Consider the following 17,125-nt stretch of genomic DNA (forward strand, 5'->3'; position numbering starts at 1 on the left):
CATCCAGGTCGGTAGTGATCAAGTGTTGCTGATATATGGTCACCATTTGGAAGCCAATCTGATATACACTACCAGGCTCAGAAAGCAGACAAAAATGGAATTGCTGTGAAAATAAATTCTCCATGAAGAACTGCTGGTGCATATCTATACTTTTTGAGGGATATGCTCACAGGAGTCCTGGCTGATGCAGAAACTATGAGTACTGGATCCTGAAGGCACTCCCTTGCTGATCCAGAACTTACATCCAAGGTTCTCATCTTGCTTACCTCCCAAGACCCTTTTTAAAGGATATCCATTTTAAAGGACAGTTTGAGTTGATGGGGATTGTACTCGGGCATGCACAAACACACCCAGGTTCTGCATAGCTCTCCCTCAGGGGCTGCAGGTGAGTGCTGCTCCTGATGCTGTTTCCAAGAGCAACGTAAAACCACAGGTATTTCACAAAAGGACATACAAAGAAGTAGTATCAACAAAGAGCGGTAGCAAATTAATAGTCTTCTGTTCCTGTCATCAGTCTTTGGAAAACAGAGGTGAAACTTACAGTGTGGCAGTTTTTTTAACCCTGCTCAACTTAAATATAAAGAAAAGCAACTGGAGTTTTTACATAAGGACACAAAAAGCTCTTAGTTAGGGAACATACTGCATAAAACAGGGTTCTGAGAGCTTTTGCTCTACATAATGCTTGATAGTTAAGACTTAGACTTGGCAAATTTTGCATAATGAAAAAGTAAATGTTGTTCTTGAATGTAAACTCTTACAGCTATCAGTAGAAAACCACAGCCCCTAATCATTCCCCATGGCATGCTTTCAGTTTCCTTTTTAGGGTTTGCTGGAGTTCATATGCATTTGCTGCTGTTACTCACTTTTCAAAAGCTACCTTTTCCCTTTGTTATCATTTTTTTCAGTCTTCATTTACGTTTAATCAGTAAAGTCTCTGGCTAGCTTAGGGTTTAGATCCTTTCCTTCTCTCACCTACTGAGTCTTTCCTTACCTCTGCATTGTTCCTTTTTTTCTCTCTTTTCCATCTCTTCCTTTCAGCAGCAAAATAACACTATTGCACAAGCAACTCATGAGTAACCCAATGAATATCCTCTCCCTTCCCCCTCTTGTTCCTCAGTCATGACAGAATCTTTTGTCTTTTGTTTAGTTAAATCGACTTTCTTAGCTTTCCATCAAAACCACTGGAATTTTTGTCCTTACATGGAGATAGGACCAGACCATCCCTGATGCACCCTGACAGTAGCTGCCCATTAGTTCACTGAATGGGATGTTCAGCTATTCGGAACATTTTTAATTCCTGGATGACTTTCTTTGCACTGATTTGCAGCTCTTAGCTGTTGCCCACAAAACAGGACCAGGAAGGTGAGGCTGCCTACAGCTCCTTGGGGCAGCAAGCATCCCTACAGTAGAGGAAGTGCTGTGCTTTACCCACACCTTGATGGACAGGGTCAAAGTGGCAGGCAGACAGCTCTGAAGAATGACTTTCTGTTTTGTCAAGTTTGTTAGAAACTTGATATCAAATAATTCCACAAATACCAAATGGCCAGTACTTTTGTTTGCTTAAGTTTGTGCACTTTGAACTCAATGAATGCTGAAAGCTCTTTCCTGCAGAGAAAAATTGTGATTCTCCACCACAGCATCATGGTACTGAGAAGTGTCAACAAATGAAAGAGCTATGAGATGGTCCAGAAACTATTCTACAAATGGCTTGTATTGACTCTGCTGGTTTGAATTGCCAGAAGAAAAGCAATTTAAACAGCACTTCCTTCCCATCTGTGTCTTACAGCTCTCAAGCATTGCCTCTCTTTGTGTCTGTCTGTGATACAACAGTGATAAAAGGCAAAGTCACTCAAAACTTCTTCCTTAACTTTTTTTTTTTTTCCCTGTGATATATCATCCAGGAATCATACTATGAGGGAAGTAAATGGAAACAAGTACATCAAATCAGAGAGCAGCTGTAGTATTAATTATCTCTTTTCCTCGTAGAGTTCTTCACTGGCTTGAGTTTGCTTGAAGAGGCTCTTGAAACGCAGCGACAACCAAAGTTTATGATAGTGGATTACGCTAATACTGTCTTTTTCCCAAGGACAAGAAAAACTCTTATTTCTGCCTAAAGTTGGCAGTGTTTCTATGCTAGTCAGGATGTTTGCACTGAAATATTTACAGCAGGTAACAATTACAAGACAAAAGCCCATCTTGCTATGACACATTATAACAGATTATGATTTCACTTACGAGGAATCAGGTTCTTTAAATCCTTAAAATAACAGCAAGCATGCTTTTAACTGCTATCCTGGGTGAAATTACAGCACATCGTTTTTCCTTCCATCCTTTTAGCTCGGTTCCCAGAACTCTCCATACCTAACAATCTCTGGGGGGGGGGGGGCAGCAAGAGGGTACTCAGTATATGATTTAGCAATTTCACATTTTCAATGAGGAAAAGAGTGAAATCTCTGTTGTACTGAAAAACAAAAACAAAAACGAAAACCCATAAATTATTTCTGACACATGTTTACTCAGACAGAAGTACTTACCTTGCTCCCACAAGTCACATCAAAGCATCACCCACTGGGCACTTGGTAACATGGTGTTCTATACCAGGAACTCAGCATTAGACAAAAACATCAGTAATACTAACAACGTCTTCACAGCAGACCCATTCAGAATCATCACCTCAGTGCTATACTGACTGCAGGTAAGTACTGAGCAGCTGCCTCAAGCTCTCCTCAAACAGGCCAGGACTGGTGCTGCTGGCAAGAAGACTGGAAGTGTCAGGGAGCTCTCCAGGAAAATGAACTTGCCCTTTATCTAGTTTATGTGCCAATAGGGAGAATGCATTTATTAGGCTAACTACTGCAAATGAACACATCGATAGCAACAGTGGTAAGAAATGCCTCCTTCCATCTTTAAGCCAAAAAAACTGTGTCATTTCCTCTTGGACCAGAGCCTTGCTGCTGTGATTCATGCTCTGCTCTGTTTGGTTACTATAATCCTACTGCACCTTGAGCTATACAGATGCAGAATAAAAAGCTAAAGAACCAGAAACATTCACAAAGATCTTCACTGTGGAATACTTTCATCTACTAGATGGGAGTGAGACTTATCCTGATACAATGAAAGTGCCATTTCAAGTACAGTCTTGGCAACTGTCCAGTCAGCTATTCTTGAGCAGATCCTGATAGAATGACAGAAAAAGTCAGAGGAAAGTCTTTTATGTCAGTGACCAACTTATTCACACAATGGGTGAACATATTTAATATTACTCTCAGGCTTACATCCACTGTCTAGATATTCCATTGAGAATAGTGCAGGCAGACAAAAGAGAGAAATCTGTTCATCTCATGCAATTTGCATTGCTCAAGCAGCCTCTGGAGCTTAAGATACACTTTTTTTTTTTTCATAAACAACAAATTTTTCTAAGAAATAGCACTTTGGATTCTGCTCTCTTTGACTCATCTAGTGGATCTGAGTCCAGTGGAGTCCCTCTGCAAGCTGGGGAAATCTGAATTTTGTGAGCTCCATGAATCACTACCAGCTTTCCTCACTTGACTCCAGAGTCTCCCAGTTTCAATTCTTTGGACATGAACCACTTCAGCAACAACATGAAATACAGGGTGGAGGGTTCTTCTGATGCAGCTCATGGCTGTGAAGCAGGGTTAATAATCTAGAGATCGACAAAAGACTTAAAAAAAAAGCTGAAGTAATGTCCAGTTATTTAAAGGAGAACACCGAGTACACTACCAACACTTCCCTGTAACAGCCTATTCCAAAACCAAGCTATGTATTCCAGCCAAACTGAACACATTTGTTATCATTTTCATGCAGTATCAATGACATCCATATTTTGAATGAGATCAAATTAAGAACTGAGAAACATAACGCAATCATTTCAGCATGAGTTTCTAGAATGAATGTTACCATGGTTTCTTTTTACACAGTATATGTTTTACCTTTTTTTTTTTTTTTCTTTTTCAATCAGGAGGTCAGATACTGGTACACAGACAGTGAAGAATATAAGCAAATCTCTCTGGTGAAGTGCATATGACTTAACCAAGTATACCGAAAGTCAAGATAGACAGCTATCCTGACTTAGACACATTAGAAGAAGTGGGTATTTGTCATCGCTATGTGGAACTGCTCTAGATCCAATTTCTCAAGTTTCTAATAAATGTGAAAAACATTTTTTTTTGTTTTCCTTTTTTGCCTTTTTGTTGTTGTTGTTTTCTGTTCTTTTTTTTTTTTTTTGCTTTGTTTTGTTCTCTTTAGTACCATATCCTCTAGAAGAACAGAATTTCATAACAGGCTCAGCTTAAAACATGTGTTAGAAATCTTGTCTGTATTTTCTGTCAGAACATCTTTCAGAGATATGGTAACCTGAGGAGGATCCCCGTATATCAATCAGGCAGAGCCATCCAGTCAAGGACACATTTGAAGCACTGTCATGAATCTTAGTGGAAGTCTTCCATTGTTTCCAGAGAAATCCAGAAAAATGTCCTATTCCAACATCTCACAAAACTTATTATGGCTTGAAGCTGCACAAAACAGGAATAAAAGGACAAATTACCATGGCACCTGCAGCTATAAATATATATGTGTATATATATATATATATGTTCATAAATTTATACCTGATATTAAAAAGTGGATGTATTTATATGCACACAAGAAGTTCAATATTGTCTCTTTGAAAGAAATGCCTCTATTCTAACAGTACCTTTTCTAATGTTCTCATGGTAACATCAAGCCATGCAGAACTGTGCTACTTGAAATCTGCTCATCAGTGGCAACCAGTCGTAGTTAGAATCTAGAACTGCCCAAAAAATGTATTTTGCTCTTACTATGTTCATGCCTAATCAAGTAGAATGAAAGAATAATCCTCAACAAGTAACAGTTCAGATTTATGTGAGACTTAACAATGGATATCCATCAAAATAAAGCAATTGGCTTTAATTGTTTCCAGTCACTCACAATGGAAAATCTTATCAAAACATCTGACAGTGACTACCTTGACTTAATTTATCTCCTGAAATTAAATCTGATTCATACTACTGAAAAATCTGGTGTTTCACAAACCAAGGCTGCTTTTGTACTAAGTCAACTGTACTACACAGTTCTTCCCCTTCCTCCCCCCCAAGAAAGAACTGGGAGGGGGGGGGGGGGGAGGGGGGGTTGAATCCAGTAATTAAATATAGATTAATTTTGTCTATCTAAGTACATAAGTAGGTTTCCATCAAATTAACAAGTTATGGGTCTAGAAGATCTAGGGTAAAATCTTCAGAAGTACTTCAGTCTAAATGTAGATTACCAAATGTAGATCCCTAAACAGACATTTTAAAAAATAGGGTGTAGGCTCCCAGCTCATTGCATTGTCTAACACTTAATTTGTTTGTGCCATGCTTTTCACTCAAAGCCCTGGCTCCAAGGCAAATGCTTTGAGATAAATTATCAGAAGTATCAAAAATCTAATCTCAAACATCTGATCACCACTTTATAAGCAAAAAACTGTATATCTTCTGAAGTGCTTCCTGGCTACTACTTATGCAGAAAGATACTTAAACATCAATAGAACTTTGTTGTAAAGTTCCTTTGGAGAAGCATCTTCAGCTGCACTGGTGCAGCTCAGGGACAAGACCTAACACATGTTTTTTCATTCTTCTGACCTCTCCATAGAATCATAGAATGGCTCGGGTTGGAAGGGACCTCAAACCCCCCTGCCATAGGCAAGGATGCCACCCTTGTGGTCAGGCTGGCCAAGGCCCCATCCAGCCTGGCCTTGAACACCTCCAGGGATGGGGCATCCACCACTTCTCTGGGCAACTTGTGCCAGTGCCTCACCACCCTTACAGTGAAGAATTTCCTCCTAATTTCTAGTCTAAATCTATCCTCTTTTAGTTTAAGACCATTCCCTCTTGTCTTATCATTATCTACCCAAGTAAAGAGTCCTTCTCTATCTTTTTATAAGACACTTTTAAGTACTGAAAGGTCTCAGTGAGGTCTTCCTGGAGTCTTCTCTTTTCCAGGCTGAATATTACCAGCTCCCTCAGCCTCTCTTCGTAGGAGAGGTGCTCCAGCCCTCTGATCATCCTCATGGACTGACTCTGGACTCGCTCTAACAGCCCCACATCCTTCTTGCGCTGGGGGCCCCACACCTGGATGCAACACTCCAGGTGGGGCCTCACAAGGGCAGAGCAGAGGGGGAAAATCACCTCCCTCCACCTGCTGCCCACTCTGTTGATGCAGCCCAGGATGCAGTTGGCATTTGGGGCTGCAAGCGCACACTACTGGCTCATGTTGAGCTTTTCATCCAACAATCGTCCATACCCATTTTCTTCCCCCATTCCTAAATTGCCCATAGTTCTCTCGTCCAATGTCCCATTTGCAAACAGCTAACCCTGAAACAAAGTTAATGCCACATGTTCCAGCCCTGCTCTCTGACAGCACAGAGACTGTGCTTGGTGATCAAGAAAGTACTGCTGTGGATAACTCTATTGCTGTTGTAATGTCCTTTATGAAGAAAATTAGTCTTCTTTAAACAGAGAAACAGTAACTTCTCTGAATTTAGCCCTTGCATTATTATTTCTTGTCCTTCTCCACACTAACCTGAATCCCGTGTTTCATTGTAAAAAACCTGCTCATCTTGGAAATCAAGTAGGGGGAACATCAGCCATAAAGAACAGAAGTAGTCAGGAGAGGCTACTGTCATAGCACATCCTGGTGGAACTTCTCTGTTGCTATGGTGAATCTCTCAATGTTGAAGATGAGTGTGCTGTAGTGGCTAGGAATAAGCCAAGCATAATGGTTGTGAGATGACTATCTATGCTATGTACAATAAACACTTTTGCTTGTGTACTTCAGTCAATGGTTACTGCACAAGTTGGTTTCTTAGCTGTTTACTATCTTGATATTGAGGCATCTTTAAGCCTCAGTAGCTCTCATGCTGTAACTGTTGCTGAAAAAATAATAATAATAATAAAAAAAGCAAGTCTTCCTTCATTTTGGCTTTTCAAAGAGAGCGGAAAGAAACTCCAATGAGTAGACTAGGCAGCATTAAAACAAGGTGTCCACAAGGGTGTAATTGAAGAGCTTCTGGGGGAAATTGATATTCCGTTCTTCACCTTGCCAAACAGGCATTTCCTGGTTAGTCAGTTACCACTTGTCTGAACCATATTCCAAGCTCAGAGGTCCCTTCATTGGTGTGTAATGGTGCAGCTAAAATATACAGTGCTTCGACACCGGTCAGCTCACACATCGGCTCCTCCAACCGGGGCACAACATCGTGTTTTCTGACTGATGGAGGTACCATCTGCACAAGGTCTAAATTTCTCGGTCATGTAACAGGCTGGGAAGCAGAAAGCTCTGCACATCTTTGATTGGGATTTACTTTACCGAGGGTGAAAAAAGAAAAAAAAATGTATATATATATATATAAATATAAATATGAAATTCATATTTAGAGACACTCTTAGGACTCAAGGAAAGGTAATCAACTCTTGGCAGATTGTACAGCTGCATGCATGGTATACTTTCCCAGAGTGTGATATCTAAAAGAGGAGGAATCCACGTAAAGTTCCTGAAATTATTAAATCTTCTTTACCTTTGTCATTCCAAAACCCAGCATTTACAATTCTCATATATTTACATTTTGTGAAGAAGACATACATCTCCCACAGAAAGGCTTTAGTGTCCCACTGAAGGCAAGTGTGTGACCTAGGAATATCTTTGGTCTGGGTCCCTGGTGCCCGAGGTCTATTTTGCATTTTCTCTGCAGCCAGAGAAAATAGGAGCTGAAGTTTTACGTTAAAAGAATACAAAATAAGGCTTACAAATTACAATACATCGCTACTATGCATCTGGAAGGAAAATAATTATTCCTTCTTCTTTTCTTCCCCCCTTCTCTTTGCCCAAATAGCTCCTCTAGAGCAGAGCTAGTCAATAGTATCCATCAGATGATGGGGGTGAAGTGGCTGAGAAAATAGCTCATGCATAAATTTTAATTTTGTCATCATTTTCTGGAGTTTTTTACTTCAATTATACCATAGGAAATACAAATTTTTTCTTAGTTTTGTGTGTTTATGTTGAAAACTGGCTCTGGTTTTTGGCATTTGAGCTTTAAAACACAAATATTTCAACAGAAATATTTTGCAAACAGTAGATTTTTTTGGCTTAACTTTTTGTGAAAAGTCAATTTCTGAAAAAGAATGATGATTTTTTTTGACCAACCATTCTGAGCATTGATCTTTCCCTGCCAGCATGGAACATTTTGTCAGTGAATTATTGCACAGAATAAAATTACTTTCTTTGCTCACTCTAGTAGTCACTAGCCCAGCTTGTTTCAAAGAATATGAGGAGCACTATTTATTTTAGACTCAAATTGATTTAGTCCACAGCAAGGCCGATGAATATACTATTGACAGTAGAAACACCGAAACTGTGCTCCAAAAAAAATAATCTTACATGTACAAAGGAAATTCCAGTCTACTGCTGCTTGAAATACATCCTCTACTTTGAGGTTCTGCAATGTGAAGCTCTGAAAATGCTGGACATTCAAGCCTAAGCAGTTTCAATGAACTGAACTATGTTTATCCATTTCTAAACTGGTTTATGGCTCATAATGGAAAGGAATTACTGTAGCACTGCTCTTATAGTTCCCATCAGTAAAACTGTCATTTTACCATTCCATGGCTCTGTAAGGTCATGTCACAGCCTTCTCACTTCAGGTCTTCCCAGTCAAATTAATATTTTACTGCAGCCTAGTCCATTAGCACTGTTATTGCCTCACTAATCATATGCACCTAAGTACCAGTCAGCTGATATGTGTAATTAAGTAATTAGATATAACCTGACTATGCCATCAAAAACAAGAATTACATTTAAAGCCCTGAATAAGCACAGGCGGGATTAGGTGACCCACACAGAAATGTGTGCCATATTCTTATCACTTGTTTTCACCACAAAAGTAGTTGTATAAGGACAGGGTAAAACCTTGGCTCTGCCTCCGCAACGCACTGAGCAGTGAAGCTGAACAGGCACAGCTCAATGTTTTTCTGCTGATTTGTCAAAAAAAAAATTGATCTTGCAGCATAACAGCGTAAGGATCTTGGGGTGCTTTGGGGTGATAGGTGTCATGGGACAATGTTTACTTTGAAGATACAAGGCAGTTAAAGGAAACATATATACCACAATATGACATGCGTGGCCTCAGGTACCTTTATTCTAAACCATGCTAGAACCACACGTAGATTGCTAACAAATATACACACATATGGCCGAGCATTTTTTATGTTTCCAGCTTGGCAAGACATAGTAAAGACGTAATCTTGACTGGTGATCACCTATGATGGATGACGGGCTCAGAACCAGACATGTGCACACATCTGCCTTTACTGCCAGTAGAATATGCCTCATTGGATGTTAGTTTTTCCCCTTCTGTGCTTAATGGATATACAGATACATAAGTAGCTGTGCAGCAGAAGGTAGAGGTTTGAGAGAATAGGAGGCTGCATTTTCTACCCATCTTCTGTTCTATTCCATGGAGACTTGCTGCCCACTCTTCCTAGGAGCTGTTCCCCATGGATCACTACCACATGAATCCAATCCCTGTTGCAATCCCCCCTCGACGTAGTGGAGAGAAGGAAGCTATGGGTATTGTCATTTCCTGAGCACAACAACAACAGCAGACGTAAGTCTCTGAGGAAGTAAGACCACTGCTAGGCAGTGTTAATCCTCCCAGACAAACTCAGAGCTTCCTAAATAAACATGCTCTGCACTCATCCATTCTGTCTTTGCTTACTGCTTGGTCTTTGTTTCCACGTCATTGATAATTGTCAGCCTGGACCTCCATTTGCTACATCACTGCTACTCACACATTCTCCACCAATACAAGAATCAGCACTATGATGGGCAAACTGAGCAGACTTCCACAGTGAATTATCTCCAGGTGTTAGACCAATCAGGGTATATCCTGAACTTTGAGTAGACCCTGTCAAAAACCAAAGAACCTGGCAGGAAGATGAGTATTCTCACACCTGCTAATCAAATTTGCAGGGTATTTAGAGGCACACTAATAGGAGAGCACATTAACAGACACACACTAATACCTGCTGGTGTGTAGGGGTTGGAAGAGCAGCTGTAGAAGATGTACCGAAGATATAAATCAGAAGCTGCTTGCAATGATTATATCAATGTATATGTTTTAAGATGAACTGAAGTTTCCACTTGGAAAATAAATAAATAAATATACATATTTTTGCCAAGCTTCCTAACACCTATCTAAATACTGGAGAAGGAAAACCAAAGTGACATATACTGGACATCCAGTGTGCTGCCGTGAGCACTTTGTCCCAAGACAATGCATGCAGGAACACAGTAAGTGAGAGCCAAGAGAGGAGCCACTGAACTACCTTTATCCAAACAGAGGAGCCACTGAACTACCTTCATCCAACTCCAGTGTTTCAAATATCATGAGCAACTGGTGCAGAGAGGCCACAGACCCTCATCCTTCCTACAGAGCAAAATACCAGCCTCTCAGTACTATGGAACCCTCTTGGGCTTTGTATATGTTATTTGAACAGAAAAACCTCATCCAGAGGTATGTCTAATATGAGTGAATGTTCCTAAGCCAGAAGTAATGTAAAGTAGCTGCCTTGTCATAATCGGTTAATTGCTTTGTTATCCTGAGGCTTGTTTTTGCTGGTTTGATGCAGCAGGCAACACAGTAAAAATGCATGCATGTCTGATGTCCTCTAGTAGTCTGCAATCTAATTATACCAGCCTGTTGTTAGCACCCTTTAGTAAGACCTAAATTCAAGAGATAAGATAGAACTGGATGAAGAAGATACAGCTGTGAAGGTTCATAGTATAAGAAGCCATGAAAAGTGAATGGATATGTTTCTGACAGCAGAAGTAGCCCAAGCCTCTCCCAGGAAAATATAGTAATTGAGGTGCAATGCATAGCATTTACACTGAGAAAGAAAAAAGCAAGAGATTAAACAAAACCAGGCAACATGGCTTGACAAGTAGTTCAAACTCTAAAGCATGTTCTGGAAATAAATAAAGCAGTAGTGGCTAATGGACAGTTGCTAAGACAGTCATGACTTTTTTTTCCCTTTTTCTGCAAATACTGCTGCAATTTGAATTCCTGACCCACTTGGATGGAAGAAATTGCCAGGAAGATTCTGTCCCACAAGCCATCATCTGTATCTTGTGATTTAGCCAAACCATTGGTTTTGCCAGAAGTGAGACTCATCCAAGATGTAGCAGGGGACTGTGCACGAGCGGCCTGGGGTGGTGCTGTGATTCATCTGCAGCATCGGCTAGGGCAAGGGGACTCTTCATCACCTATGGCCTGCCTGAAATGGGATGAGTAACAAGCCCACTTGCTCCTGGCCACCACCATCCTTGGAGTCACACAAAACCAAAAGAGTCACTCAGTCCAGAAAAATAGCACTACGGAGGAGGCACCTCAAGAGATTCTCTAGCATACACCTTACCCCTGGCACTGCACTGTTTGCTGCCACCAGAGAAGTGGATGTGGGGAAGCATTCACAGAAGAGAAGATCGTGAGACCAAGTGAGTTCATACCCCCTCAGAGCAACAGGGAAAGAATGGGAGACTGAATCTAATTTGCTACATATTTATATTTCCCTTAGACTATGCAGCTTTTGTAAGTCCAGTCTAAAAATAAAATCAGAATGTTGGCTGAAATTTCAAAGAACTTGATGAAAGGACTACAAAGCACTGTTGAAGAAAGAGTGATAAAATGATCCTTTTTTTCCCACTGAGATTTTCACTCTATTCTTAACTCTGTTTATTTTCCCCTCTGAAACATTTTAATTACTTGAGAAGTAGAACACACTTTGAAGGAGAAGCTGAAAGATTCCATGTGTTTCCAAAAATTTCAAATTCTACTTTTGATTTATGGACAGTGTATTTTATTTCTGGCTATGGAACCAGCACAGCAGCCTCAGGACAAAAATCTTTCAGAAAATTAATACTTAGTTTTGGTCTTGTTACTTTCCTTTTTTTTTCATTTTCCCAGTAGCACTTTTTCCAAATGCAATGTTGTAAACTTTCAGTAGTTTTCAATAGTATTTTTCTTCAGTATTGCAGTATTTTCAGCTTGAAAAACAACAACAAAGAATTGTGAGGACCAAGGACACAGTGTATCAGAGTATCAAAGCAAGCAGATTTCTAAAAAAAATAAAAAAATAAAATAAGAATAAGAAACTAAACACTGGTTTCTTGAAACCTCTAAAGTTATCACAAGAAGTTTTGTGCACAATTATTCTGGTGTTCAGTTCAAAACTTAACATTTGAATAATTATTTTTATGTGTACATCTGTAGTAATACAGTAATATGCTAGAGTAGATGGGAAAGTGTTCAAACATACTTGTTCCATTTATGGATTAGACTACCACGGTTTACTTTTGTTTTCTCTAGAAGCCTCCATAAGTATGGAAAAGAAATGGTGCAAAGAGGGAACAACAAGCACAGGCCAGCACACAGCATTGCAACAGAAGCAAATGTTTCAGCAATACAGCTTGGAAAAGATGCTCACACTACAGCTTCTACAAGTAGCAAAACTTTCTGGATTAATCCCTTATCTGTCTTCCAGCACAACAGTCATAATACTGTCACATTCAACCACTCCTTACCAGAGCCGTGGGCTGATACCTTTATCAGCTTGGAGTTATTTTATGCTAACAACCCATGGGCTTTCCTGCAGCCTGAGCAAAGCATGGTTGTTTTGAAACAAGTGGAAAACTGTTAGTCTCATCAATGACCTCAAGGTGCCCCCAATGATCAATATCAGTCAAGAAAACTTTGTGGGTAAGTGTTTCTTTCATTTGAATTCCTGACACAGGAACTGTAATGGACTTACTGTTTTATAGTTGTCACCCAAGTCATCTCAGTTTGGAATCCAAAGCCAGATGCATTAGTCATTGATTACATCAGTCAACCTTTTCTGTAAAAGGGCAGCCTGTCAGTTTTGGCCAAACATGACTATACTGCAGAGGGGATCTTATCTGGGCTCCCACACATGACCTGGCTACCTGCTGCCCGCTCAGACACAGGGGCTGCCAGCATTGCAAGGCAGCCACTTGCCCTAGTACACCTAACAGAGCTGGTCCCCAGATGCACAGGACAGCCACATCCTTATTTCAGGATGACTCCCCTGATAAAATGACATAACCAATGTAACTTGTTTTTTGGAAGTAGAGTGGGGAGGAGACCATACTCTCTGAATCTTTGAAAAACAGCTTGCAGACTTGCATATGAAAAGCTCACGCTAGCCCTTCATTACCAGGATGTGCAAGTGAGAGAGGAAACAATCCCCCAGACACAGTTTGTAATTGCTTTCCAAAGCTGGACAACCCAAATAAGTACATGACCGTAACTCATCACTTTGTTGGAAAGTCAACTGCTAGTGCTAGCAGTGGTGGATGTCTCTACCAGGCAGACAGCTGTGATGTCAGTAGTCAGCACTAGTAACATGGCAGGGATGAAAACTTGCTCAAGAGAATGGGCTTCCTCAGCTCCTTTGGACCATGAGGTGCACCAAAGGATGTTCTTGTCTTCTCCCAGTCACAAGAAATACACGAACAACAGTAGAGACCAGTCCAATGTCCTGAAGATGTCTGTTGATCACAAAGCCAGATTCACCCATATGGAAGGTACCAAGATGGGGCAGAGATATTCCATTTATCTCTTTATAGAGGCAGAGTTCTCATTTACTTCACATAACACTGTTGCTACTGTGATATTTGCCCTCTCCCATATTTTAGAAAACCCCACTTACCCTGCAGCAACATCCAAATTTGTACCAATAATAAAGATCGCCTAGTGTAAGTGTAATGGCACACCTACAAATGGCACGTTGGCTTCTGAAGTGGCATTTGACAGAAGGCCAGTCCTCTCCTTCTGTAACGTCAGTGCCTTTGCCTACTACGTGCAATGTGACCAAAAGCAGGGTGGCACAGCTGCATATCTTCTGCAGGGGATGATGCAAAAATACTGAGTTTGAAGGAAGCTAAAGAAATAGTGGCATTATATAGATTATAAGGGGAAAATAGATGAGAGTTTCTTTTTCTTCTGTGCCCATATGCTGTCCTAGAAAGGCTGTTTCAGAAAATCTGCTACTTTCTGGCTACTTCATCATTCTGAATAATGCCTGTACTGACATACAGTCTAACCAAACAGTACTAATTATAAAATAATCAGAAGAATTTTGAAAAATACTTTTTGTAAACCAGATGCCTCTATACAAACAATCATACAAATGTAAAAAGAGCAAATGCGTGTCAAACTATGCCATGGACCAAAGGGCAAATTTAAGAATCAGCCATGACTGTGCAGCTGTGCATGACAGCAGGAAGTTTTCACGAGCGTATGCTCTTCCAGAATAACTTTTTCTCCTAGATCTATAATACCTGAATTGCTAGCCCTCTCACCAGACACTTGACACAGTCCATCAAGGTACTTAAAGACATTACATATTTTTTATTCAACACTGTCACCAAGGAAATGTAAATGTACTGGTTAAGTGACATATGATATGTTCATGTGTTAGATTCTAAACATAATCTTGTCAAGCGATGGATTAACTGCATGATTAAACACCTGGATGAGACTAGTTAGCTGGTTAATTTATAGTCTGAACAGTTGTTTTTAAAATTAGGTTCTACTTTTTGAAGGGACACAGGAAATGTATGAGGTATACCTTTTTCCCACTGTGAATTGCTTTTTGCTGAATTCATATCAAAGTCACCCTAATATGATATCAGATTAACTTGGAAATCTGCAATTGCAAATACACTATCAGGATATAGAAAACAAATTCACAGAGAGATCTGCATAAGGTTTTCTTGAAGTTACAAAAACATAAAATGCCATACTGAATTCAACACTTCTGCTGATTTGTGGTTGTGAGTGCTCAGTCATGTATGCATGCACACTTCTAACAATATGTGGCTATGAGTGCATAAAATGGCATTTGCATTGATATCACCAGTTAAGAAAATCAAGTCCACAATTAGGACAAAAATAGATTTTAATTACAAATGAAGGTTATATAAGTGTAAATGCAGATGGAATAATTAGAACCTTTTTAGTGAAATCCTGAATGCTTATTCATGAAGCCATAGAGCTATAGCAACATCTGGCTCAATAAGAGAATAGAATATTCTTTTCATTTATTAAGTACCTGATAACCTGAAAAGGCAACATGGTTCTGAAGTGAATCACATGTGAATACATTGCAGTTTTCATTTCTGAAAATCACACTAGCACATCGCTGAATGATGCATGAATATTTTAAAGTAAGGCACCGATGAACAGTACATAAAGCAGCAAGTGAATGAATTTAACATCCTACCTGTGTATAACAGTGTCCTGGTAGTGTTGTGGCAAAAAAGTGACATCTCTCTGAAAAACAGAAGACAGTACAAAGATAGAGACCAACCCTTTATAAAAAATGCACAGAGTGTCCTTTAAAAGAACTGTTCCCCTTTTTTTGCTGTCTTTGATATCATTATAGCAAGACATACTGAAATTTCTGTACCTCTGCTTTCCAGCCTCTACTTATAACTACAGAAATGTGTCAACTCATTTTTTAATAAAAAGGGCCATGTTACAAGGTCCAGCTCATAATTATTGTAATGGTTTGATTACAAAGCAAAATCCTGACATAACACAGTTCATGCCAAATAAATTCACATGATTTTTGCTGTTAAAGAAATGCCCCCAATCAGAATAAAAAGTAACACTTACGGTGTCATTTCACTGGCCTCACTCAGTTTCTCATAGCCCCAGAATGACTAAGCCCCAGAAGTACTTGCTAAATATCTCCTGGAAGGAACAAAGAAACATAAACTGAAATAGAATTGCTGTCTGTATATTTTTAATGGTAAAAATAATATGAAATCTGTTTGTACTGCCTGTGTGAATGAACAGGATTTCTAGGGAATAAGGTCTAGGAAGATATGCTGTCTTTGAAATTTAGTTTTGTCAAGAGAACTTCAGAGTAAAGGAGTCACCCACTGTTCTCTCTAGCTGGTGCTTTCTAAGTAGCTCCGCAAATGCAGATAGCAAAACTTCATTCTGAAAGAAAATGAAAAGCTGTATCTCAGTTTTAACTTGTAAACTGAAGAGATGGATTCATTTAAAAAACAAAATTCTATTGCACAGTGATAACTGTTCCAAGCTCTGATCTTTATAGCTGTTTTGCCTATTACCTTTACCTTTTCTGTTTAACTATTTTTACTTACAAAGTTATTCGAGGGTTATTATTTAATATCTAAATATATTTTTTCCTGCTTTATCTCTGTAACTCAAAGACCCCAAGGGTTTCTGTAGGTGAAAATGATGTCATCTAAATACAGCTAAAGATAATTAATTTCACAATGCATCATTTTAACTCAGCTTAGTTTAGGAGGGCATATAGGTTCTCCCAAGTCTTCTGTACTCCTACACACAAATTCTGGAATAAATTAAGACAAAGCCACCTTAAAACTTCTCAGCAGTGTAGGTAAAACTGAATTTTGTGATCTCACTGTGAGGCAGTGAACTCAAGGCTGGGCTTTGTCCAGGACACAGATCCTGATTTGGTGGGAATGGGAATGGGAGAACCAAGCACTGTCGCATTGCCTTAGCTTGAAGAAGCAGCGGTGGTGGTCACCGCAGGACCCTCTGCACCAGTCCTTCATGGCACCAGTGGGCAGCTAGCCCCTCCAGGGCCCTAGCACAGACAACAAGGCCAACAGCATTCTGCTTCCCCATGAAAATGGTCTCCTTTTTAGCATACGCTTATAGCTGGCTCTGAAATTCTTCAAATGTAAATGCAGCATGCTCATAGACACAGCAGCTTGTTGCATTGGTCTGAACAGATTTATACCCAGAACCAATTACAAGTATCAGACAAAATTCTTTCCAGATAAACTGGTCCCAGTGCTACTGTGAAAAGACGATGGGGAAACTGTGAATGAGAGAGACTTGAGGATGTGCTTGTCAAACAGAAGAGTTTTGTTTGCTTTACTGTTCCGAGACATCGGGTATCATTTCCTTCTGAGCAGCAGGTTACCTGCATTTGGGGACCCATTTGAAAAAATCAAGCTAAAGAAAAGCATC

The 17,125-nt window shown here is 39.7% G+C and overlaps 1 long non-coding RNA gene across 14 annotated transcripts in view; it reads right to left on the bottom strand.

Moving 5' to 3' along the window:
* LOC121061795 overlaps nt 1–15,558 on the bottom strand; it is a 39,041-nt gene extending 23,483 nt beyond the window's left edge. For 7 of the 14 annotated variants that reach the window (XR_005815269.1, XR_005815268.1, XR_005815270.1 and 4 more), the window contains exons 1-2: nt 15,375–15,434; nt 2,236–2,461 (exon numbers count right to left, since the gene is read on the bottom strand). This is a non-coding gene — a long non-coding RNA (uncharacterized LOC121061795). Of the gene's footprint in view, nt 1–991; nt 1,146–2,235; nt 2,462–2,534; nt 2,966–15,374 lie in introns of those variants that run through there. The other 7 variants (XR_005815279.1, XR_005815276.1, XR_005815282.1 and 4 more) reach the window with 4 other exon arrangements.
* Between the last annotated feature and the right edge of the window lie 1,567 nt (nt 15,559–17,125).

This window comes from Cygnus olor, chromosome Z (assembly GCF_009769625.2).
Source record: "Cygnus olor isolate bCygOlo1 chromosome Z, bCygOlo1.pri.v2, whole genome shotgun sequence".
Taxonomy (NCBI): Eukaryota; Metazoa; Chordata; class Aves; order Anseriformes; family Anatidae; genus Cygnus; species Cygnus olor.